This window comes from Melanerpes formicivorus, unplaced genomic scaffold (assembly GCF_026170545.1).
Source record: "Melanerpes formicivorus ecotype bairdi unplaced genomic scaffold, bMelFor1.0.p_v2 SCAF_237, whole genome shotgun sequence".
NCBI lineage: Eukaryota > Metazoa > Chordata > Aves > Piciformes > Picidae > Melanerpes > Melanerpes formicivorus.
In genome coordinates this window covers 30001-37500 of record NW_027142589.1, presented here as the reverse complement: position 1 = coordinate 37500, position 7500 = coordinate 30001, and positions in this window count along the sequence as shown.

Below are 7500 nucleotides of genomic sequence, written 5' to 3'. Positions count from 1 at the left end.
CGCCGCCGCCGCCGCCGCCGCCGCCGGACCCCGCCTCGGTCTGGTGGCGCGCGCTCGGAGATCCCCGGCTACCCGTCCGTCCGTCCCTCCCTCCCGCCCCGCCCCGGGGGAGGGCCCGGGGCAGCGCGGGCAGGCGGGGAGCAAAAAAAGGCGCGGGCGCCAAAAAACGTCGGGGTCCCGGGGTGGCGGAGGGGGGCGGCGGCGGGGGCGGCGGCGGGTACACGGCGCCGGGTCCAGGGCGCCGGGTCCAGCCCGTCCCGGGGCGGGGACAGGTGGTGTCGTCCGTCCCCGCCCCCGTAACCTGCTCTGAAGCATCCGCTTCCCGCCGCGGTTCGCCCTCCACCCCCCCGCCGCACACGCAGCTGCCGCTTCCCGCCGCCTCTGCCCCCCGCCCCGGGATCAACCACCCGCCGGGTCCAGCCGGTCCCGGTCCCGGGAACCTGCTCCCGGGGCCAGCCGGAGCCACGCCCCCTCCTCTGACGCTTCCAGCTGCCGCCTCCCCTCCCACCCCCCAAACTCACACTGGCCCTCGCCGGCCCGCCCACCCGCCTACCTGCTTGCCCGCCGCCGCTGGGTGGCGTGCCGGACACTCTCGCACACAGGTACACAGACAGGGACACAGGGACACAGGCACTCGGGCACACAGGGACACAGGGACACAGGGACACAAGGACACAGGGACACAGGCACTCAGGCACTCAGGCACTCAGGGACACAGGGACACAGGGACACAGGCACTCAGGCACTCAGGGACACAGGGACACAGGGACACAGGGACACAGGCACTCAGGCACACAGGGACACAGGTGGCGGGCCGGAGGCCTCTCTCCACTGTGTGGCAGGGGTCCAAGAGCCACCCCAGCCCAACCCAGAGGGTCTTTTGCACCTCTCTAGAGGCCACCCAGAGACCCCAGGCCGCAGCAGAAGCCTCCCCCGCATGCTCTGCAGGCTTCCGACCCACCCCAGGCCGCACCAGAAGCCTCCCCCGCAAGCTCTGCAGGCTTCCGACCCACCCCAGGCCGCAGCAGAAGCCTCTCCCGCACGCTCTGCAGGCTTCTCAGCCACCCCAGGCCGCAGCAGAAGCCTCCCCCGCACGCTCTGCAGGCTTCTCAGCCACCCCAGGCCGCACCAGAAGCCTTGCAGGCTTCTCAGCCACCCCAGGCCGCAGCAGAAGCCTCCCCCGCACGCTCTGCAGGCTTCTCAGCCACCCCAGGCCGCACCAGAAGCCTCTCCCGCACGCTCTGCAGGCTTCTCAGCCACCCCAGGCCGCACCAGAAGCCTCCCCCGCACGCTCTGCAGGCTTCTCAGCCACCCCAGGCCGCACCAGAAGCCTCCCCCGCACGCTCTGCAGGCTTCTCAGCCACCCCAGGCCGCAGCAGAAGCCTCCCCCGCACGCTCTGCAGGCTTCCCAGCCACCCCAGGCCGCACCAGAAGCCTCCCCCGCACGCTCTGCAGGCTTCTCAGCCACCCCAGGCCGCACCAGAAGCCTCTCCCGCACGCTCTGCAGGCTTCTCAGCCACCCCAGGCCGCACCAGAAGCCTCTCCCGCACGCTCTTCAGGCTTCTCAGCCACCCCAGGCCGCAGCAGAAGCCTCCCCCGCACGCTCTGCAGGCTTCTCAGCCACCCCAGGCCGCACCAGAAGCCTCCCCCGCACGCTCTGCAGGCTTCCCACCCCACCCCAGGCCGCAGCAGAAGCCTCTCCCGCACGCCCTGCAGGCTTCTCAGCCACCCCAGGCCGCAGCAGAAGCCTCTCCCGCACGCTCTGCAGGCTTCTCAGCCACCCCAGGCCGCAGCAGAAGCCTCTCCCGCACGCTCTGCAGGCTTCTCAGCCACCCCAGGCCGCAGCAGAAGCCTCTCCCGCACGCTCTGCAGGCTTCTCAGCCACCCCAGGCCGCAGCAGAAGCCTCTCCCGCACGCTCTGCAGGCTTCTCAGCCACCCCAGGCCGCAGCAGAAGCCTCTCCCCGCACGCTCTGCAGGCTTCTCAGCCACCCCAGGCCGCAGCAGAAGCCTCTCCCGCACGCTCTGCAGGCTTCTCAGCCACCCCAGGCCCCAACAGAAGCCTCTCCCGCACGCTCTGCAGGCTTCCGACCCACCCCAGGCCGCAGCAGAAGCCTCCCCCGCACGCTCTGCAGGCTTCTCAGCCACCCCAGGCCGCACCAGAAGCCTCCCCCGCACGCTCTGCAGGCTTCTCAGCCACCCCAGGCCGCAGCAGAAGCCTCCCCCGCACGCTCTGCAGGCTTCTCAGCCACCCCAGGCCGCAGCAGAAGCCTCCCCCGCACGCTCTGCAGGCTTCTCAGCCACCCCAGGCCCCAACAGAAGCCTCTCCCGCACGCTCTGCAGGCTTCCGACCCACCCCAGGCCGCACCAGAAGCCTCCCCCGCACGCTCTGTAGGCTTCTGACCCACCCCAGGCCCCAACAGAAGCCTCCCCCGCACGCTCTGCAGGCTTCTCAGCCACCCCAGGCCGCAGCAGAAGCCTCTCCCCGCACGCTCTGCAGGCTTCTCAGCCACCCCAGGCCGCACCAGAAGCCTCTCCCGCACGCTCTGCAGGCTTCTCAGCCACCCCAGGCCGCACCAGAAGCCTCTCCCGCACGCTCTGCAGGCTTCCTACCCACCCCAGGCCGCACCAGAAGCCTCCCCCGCACGCTCTGCAGGCTTCTCCGCCACCACAGGCCGCACCAGAGGATCTTTTGCACCTCTCTGGACGCCACCCAGAGACTCCAGGCCGCACCAGAGGCCCCCCCCCCCAACCATTTACAGGCTGCAGTGCCAGCCTAGGCCCCGCTGGCAGCCTCCCTTGTCTGCTTTGGAAGGCCTCCCATCCACTCCAGACCTGCCTGGAGGCCTCCCTCGACTGCTCCCGGGGCCCTCGAAGCCACCCTAGGCCTTTCTGGAGGACCTGCTCGACCGCTCGGGCGGCTTCTGACGCACCCTCGGCCATCCGGCGCCCAGCAGCTCCCAGGGCCAGGCACCGGCCTCCCCCTCCGGCCGCCCCTGGGGCCGGGGGTGGCTCGGACTCGGCGCCCCCAACGTGTCGTCCCGTCCCCCCCCGCCCCGCACCGCCGAACATTCGCTGCAGCCGAGGGCTTGCCGCTCGACGCCTACCCCACCCGCCCAGCCCCCCGCTGCGGCCCGGCGCTGCCCCGGCCGCTGCGCCCCGCCTCTCATCGCTCCCCCCACCCGGCAACCGGCCGCCGGGCACGGCAAGTCCCAGGGCAGGGAACAGGTGCTGCCGGGACCCCGTGCTGGCTGCCGGCTTCCCGGGGCTGCCCCGGGCACGGACAGGTCGCCCCCCCCGCCCCGGCGAATGTTCACCGAACCGGCTGCCGGCTGCCTTCGAGCACCCCCCGCCCCCCGCCACTATCGTCCCCCCCCGCCCCCCCCTCCGCCTCCGCTGCCGCTTCTCCCCGCACCGCCTCCACTGCCTCCCCCCGCCGCCGGCGAACGAGTCGCCGGATCCGTAGGGTGCCGGGAGCCCGAACGGCGAGCGGCTCCGGCTGCTGCCGGGACCGCGGGGATTCGAGCCGGTCCGGCCGCGGCCGGGACCCCCGTGCCGGAAGCCGGCATCCCGGGACGGCCCCGGGACGGCCCCGGTCGCCGGCCGGGTGACGTTCAGCGAAGCGGCTGCCGCCAGTCTTTGGGCCTCCCCCGTGCCGGGGCCGCGGGGCTTCGAGCCGGTCCGGCCGCGGCCGGGATCCCGGGCCGGACGATGGCTTCCCGGGCCGGTCCCGGTCGCCTCCCGGGTGACGTTCACCGAAGCGGCTGACGGCTGTCTTCGAGCCCCCCCCCCCCTCCGCCTCCGCGGCCGCTTCTGCCCGCACCCCCTCCACTGCCTCCCCCCCGCCGCCCGCGAACGAGTCGCCGGATCTGTAGGGTGCCGGGAGCCCGAACGGCGAGCGGCTCCGGCTGCTGCCGGGACCCGCGGGGATTCGAGCCGCTCCGGCCGCGGCCGGGACCCCGTGCCGGAAGCCGGCATCCCCGGACAGCCCCGGGACGGCCCCCGGTCGCCGGCCGGGTGACGTTCACCGAAGCGGCTGCCGGCTGTCTTCGAGCCCCCCCCCCCCCTCCGCCTCCGCTGCCGCTTCTGCCCGCACCCCCTCCACTGCCTCCCCCCGCCGCCGGCGAACGAGTCGGCGGATCCGTAGGGTGCCGGGAGCCCGAACGGCGAGCGGCTCCGGCTGCTGCCGGGACCGCGGGGCTTCGAGCCGCTCCGGCCGCGGCCGGGACCCCCGTGCCGGAAGCCGGCATCCCGGGACGGCCCCGGGACGGCCCCGGTCGCCGGCCGGGTGACGTTCAGCGAAGCGGCTGCCGCCAGTCTTTGGGCCTCCCCCGTGCCGGGGCCGCGGGGCTTCGAGCCGGTCCGGCCGCGGCCGGGATCCCGGGCCGGACGATGGCTTCCCGGGCCGGTCGCCGGTCGCCTCCCGGGTGACGTTCACCGAAGCGGTTGACGGCTGTCTCCGAGCCCCCCCCCCCCCCCTCCGCCTCCGCTGCCGCTTCTGCCCGCACCTCCTTCACTGCCTCCCCCCGCCTCCCGCGAACGAGTCGCCGGATCCGTAGGGTGCCGGGAGCCCGAACGGCGAGCGGCTCCGGCTGCTGCCGGGACCGCGGGGATTCGAGCCGGTCCGGCCGCGGCCGGGACCCCGTGGCGGAAGCCGGCATCCCGGGACGGCCCCGGGACGGCCCCCGATCGCCTCCTGGGTGACGTTCACCGAAGCGGCTGCCGGCTGTCTTCGAGCCCCCCCCCCCCTCCGCCTCCGCTGCCGCTTCTCCCCGCACCCCCTCCACTGCCTCCCCCCGCCGCCGGCGAACGAGTCGGCGGATCCACACCGTCCCGAGAGCCCGAGGCGGCGGCACCCAGTGCGGGTCCGGCCGAGGCCGGGACCCCGTGCCTGTCGCAGGCTTCCCGGGACGGCCCCGGAACGGCCGCGGTCGCCGGCCGGGTGACGTTCTCCGAAGCGGCTGCCGGCTGTCTTCGAGCCCCCCCCCCCCCCTCCGCCTCCGCTGCCGCTTCTGCCCGCACCTCCTTCACTGCCTCCCCCCGCCGCCGGCGAACGAGTCGCCGGATCCGTAGGGTGCCGGGAGCCCGAACGGCGAGCGGCTCCGGCTGCTGCCGGGACCGCGGGGATTCGAGCCGCTCCGGCCGCGGCCGGGACCCCCGTGCCGGAAGCCGGCATCCCGGGACGGCCCCGGGACGGCCCCGATCGCCTCCTGGGTGACGTTCACCGAAGCGGCTGCCGGCTGTCTTCGAGCCCCCCCCCCCCCTCCGCGTCCGCTGCCGCTTCTCCCCGCACCCCCTCCACTGCCTCCCCCCGCCGCCGGCGAACGAGTCGGCGGATCCATACCGTCCCGAGAGCCCGAGGCGGCGGCACCCAGTGCGGGTCCGGCCGAGGCCGGGACCCCGTGCCTGTCGCAGGCTTCCCGGGACGGCCCCGGAACGGCCGCGGTCGCCGGCCGGGTGACGTTCACCGAGGCGACTGCCGGCTGTCTTCGAGCCCCCCCCCCCCCCTGCCGGAGCCGCGGGGATACGAGCCGGTCCGGCCGCGGCCGGGACCCCGTGCCGGAAGCCGGCATCCCGGGACGGCCCCGGGACGGCCCCGATCGCCTCCTGGGTGACGTTCACCGAAGCGGCTGCCGGCTGTCTTCGAGCCCCCCCCCCCTCCGCCTCCGCTGCCGCTTCTCCCCGCACCCCCTCCACTGCCTCCCCCCGCCGCCCCGCGAACGAGTCGCCGGATCTGTAGGGGGCCGGGAGCCCGAGGCGGCGAGCCGGCTCCGGCTGCTGCCGGGACCGCGAGGCTTCGAGCCGGTCCGGCCGCGGCCGGGATCTCGTGCCGAACGTCGTCTTCCCGGGACGGTCCCGGGAGGGCCCCAGTCTCCTCCCGGGTGACGTTCACCGAAGCGGCTGCCGGCTGTCTTCGAGCCCCCACCCCTGCCGTGGCCGCGGGGATTCGCCCCGGTCCGGCAGCTGACGGTTCCCTGTGTCGGACGCCGGCTTCCCGGGACTGCCCCGGGACAGCCCCGGTCGCCTCCCGGGTGACGTTCACCGAAGCTGCTGCCGCCTGTCTTTGTCCCCCCCCCCCCGTGCTCTCCCTCAGGCGGGAGGTAGACGTGCTCTCCCTCGGCGAGTAGACGTGCTCTCCCTCGGCGAGTAGACGTGCTCTCCCTCGGCGAGTAGACGTGCTCTCCCTCGGCGAGTAGACGTGCTCTCCCTCGGCGAGTAGACGTGCTCTCCCTGGGCGAGTAGACGTGCTCTCCCTGGGCGAGTAGACGTGCTCTCCCTGGGCGAGTAGACGTGCTCTCCCTGGGCGAGTAGACGTGCTCTCCCTCGGCGAGTAGACGTGCTCTCCCTCGGCGAGTAGACGTGCTCTCCCTCGGCGAGTAGACGTGCTCTCCCTGGGCGAGTAGACGTGCTCTCCCTCGGCGAGTAGACGTGCTCTCCCTGGGCGAGTAGACGTGCTCTCCCTGGGCGAGTAGACGTGCTCTCCCTGGGCGAGTAGACGTGCTCTCCCTGGGCGAGTAGACGTGCTCTCCCTCGGCGAGTAGACGTGCTCTCCCTCGGCGAGTAGACGTGCTCTCCCTGGGCGAGTAGACGTGCTCTCCCTCGGCGAGTAGACGTGCTCCGCTGGGCGGAGGTCGGCTGGTTGTGCGCTCGCGGAGCTGACGGCCCTCCAGTTCCGTATATGAGGGAACAAGCGACGCCGAGCACTCCCAGGGCAGCGCTGCCGAGCGGCTGCTCCAAGCCACCCGCCAGGCGGCTGGGCAGGGGTCCGTCTGGCTTCTCGGTGGCTTTCGCCCGGGTCAGAGAGGGGACCCGCGGGGCCGAACAAAGGCGCGGCGGTTTGGAGCGGCCGCTGGCGCACCCTCAGCGGTGTTGGATGGGTTTCGCTCGTCCGTGAGCCGGAGCCCAGCCCGGGCTCGGCAACGAAAGCGGGGAAAAGAAAAAAAGTTGACGAGTGGCTGGCGCCGGCCACTGCCAAAGTGTGGAACCCCCGAAGCGAAGTTTGCCCGGTGGGGCACGGGGGCAGAGAAAGCCGGGGAGACGTGGTGCCGGCGTCGGTCCCACCAAGAATGGAAAGCAAGCCCGTCCAGGTACGGCGAGAGAGAGCCCGGTAAGGGGCAGAGAGAGTTCCCAGCACTGGACCCTCTTCACGGGGGTTCCCCCCCATGGCCAAAGCCGCAGCCCGCGGGGGCACGGCATCTAAGGGAAAAGCCAGCGGCGGTGACTGGCCACTCGTATGCTATGGAGCCCGGCATGGGGGGAGGAGGGCAAGCCGGTGCCCCAGCACGGCTTCCTCCTGGCTCCAGAGGGGCGCCCCGTGATGGAGATGTAACTCGGTGCAGCTTGAGGGAAAATGCAAGCCCACATTTCGGGGAGGCAGAGGTGCCCTGTGAGCCGGTGCGGCCCGGTGCAGCTTGCCCCCCCCCCCCCATCTCTGGAGGGCGCCCCGTTTGCTCCTCCGGCGTGTTGCCCGCACGCCGAGCCCCGTGCCTGCTGGCTGCTCC